Source organism: Nicotiana attenuata, unplaced genomic scaffold, assembly GCF_001879085.1.
Source record: "Nicotiana attenuata strain UT unplaced genomic scaffold, NIATTr2, whole genome shotgun sequence".
Lineage (NCBI taxonomy): Eukaryota > Viridiplantae > Streptophyta > Magnoliopsida > Solanales > Solanaceae > Nicotiana > Nicotiana attenuata.
The window spans coordinates 73,621-75,530 of NW_017673427.1; positions in this window are offsets into that span (position 1 = coordinate 73,621).

Below are 1,910 nucleotides of genomic sequence, written 5' to 3' on the forward strand. Positions count from 1 at the left end.
AAGGACTGTCACTAGTGTGATGATTTTCCCATTATCATTCCTAATCCAAATCAGAGGATCACTTCGTACATGATTGGATTCTCTTTTGTTTATACATACCCTTTTACTCTAGGGTTCAAACCAGCCATTGACCCGATCATTCTAGATTTTTGCCGTTTTTTCAACGTTTGTTTGGGTCAAATCGGTCCAATTGTATGGAGGGTTGTCGCCTGTTTGAGGCACCTCGCCAACATGGCAGATGTTGGCTTCACTTTCCCTCACCTAATTCACCTCCACTCCCCTAGGCTTTTCCGCAATGGCATTTTTACCCTAGCGGCTAGGAGCAAGAGGGTTTTAGTGAGCCCTGAAGATGACAAAGACCGTGGCTGGTATGCTCGGTTTGTTGCTGCCCCCACTGCTGGCTTAGGGGGTGAAGATAACGTTCCCTTCCCTGAGAAGTGGAATTTTGCACGTAAGTGTTATATCTTTCTCGTGCCTTTTTCTTTCAAGCTTATTAATTTCTCTAATGTCGCTTCTTTTCTTTTCTCAGCAACCATGGGTGTTGTAGAGAATGTGCCCAACTTCCGTGGTTGGGTAGAGAAATTGTTGAAGACCGCTCCAATGGAGGGTAGGTCCTGGAAAAACCTTTCCAACCGTTACGGTTGGAAAGTAAAGACTCATGGTAAGAGTTTCTATTTTATCTTTCATGTATATAAATATTTTCCTTTATTGTTCTAACTTTCATCCTTCTTTTTATCAGGATTTGCTATTCGGGGAGTTACTGCTGAGGCAGTTGTGGCCTCTCGTGACTCTTCGGGTACCCGTACCTCTTTAGCTCGAGAAATAGTCTTGGGTTTTTCTTCTGCAAAAAGAAAAGCTTCTGAGGAAGAAGACTCAGAAGAAGAGGATGAAGGAGGTCCCTGGTGACGAGACCACGAGCTAGAAGACGTATCGTCTCAGATAACGAAGCTGAAGTCTCACCTCGTCTACCTCTTCCCGAGCCTGTTGATACCCCAGTTGTTATTCCTGATGATGACGTCACTCTTCACGATACTCGTGAGTCTATTGATCAACTTTTTATCAGTGGTTTTGATAGTGGAAATTTAGGGCCTGTTTTAGATGAACTTCCCTTATCCTTCCTTTTTTTACTCCCGCGCCTGTGACTCTTTCCTTACCTGCCTCACTGTTTCTGTTCCTCCCTCTACTGTTTTTACTCCTTCCACCGCTCCTCCTTTGACAATTCCCCCACCTATCGTTCACCATACGGAGGTGGGTTCTTCGAGTAGAAGTACTGCTATGAGGAGCGTAACTATTGAAGTTCCTGCTGATAGCAGCCTCTTAAGGAAGTCAGGTCAAGCTGACGTTTGGCTCGAGCCTTTAATTGGCCCAATCGAGAAAGCAAAACTGAAGAGCCATAGCAGCCTGACTTTGATGAATGACATAGTGCATGCTACTTTGAAGGTATTTTCCTTCTTTCTCTTCTTTACTTTGTAAAAATTTTTATCTTCGAGATTCTTATTTCCCTTCCTTTTTTCTTAGGCCAATCTTATCGGCACTGAGCTGATGAACAGAATCTCCCTCTTGGAGAAGGTAGCACGTGATTCAGAGAAGGTTGCACGTGATTCTCAATTGGAAGCAATCAATTGGAAGGAACAATTTGACAGTGCTCAAATAAACATGGAGGATTTACAAGAGAGCAAGAGTACCTTAGAGCAGCAGGTGCGAGCATTAACCTCGGAGCTAGCGGTTACCAAGGCTTCCTTGAACCAAGTAGAAAAAGAGAAAGAACGCCTTGAATCCTCCTTTTCAGAACAGCTGTCTAAGGCTAGCGAAGAGAACAGGGCGTTGAAGGCTCCGCTGAATCATAAAGAAGTTTATGCTGGAGAGCTCGTGCAAAACATAACTCAAGCAGAAGAAGAGCTTCGAGTCTC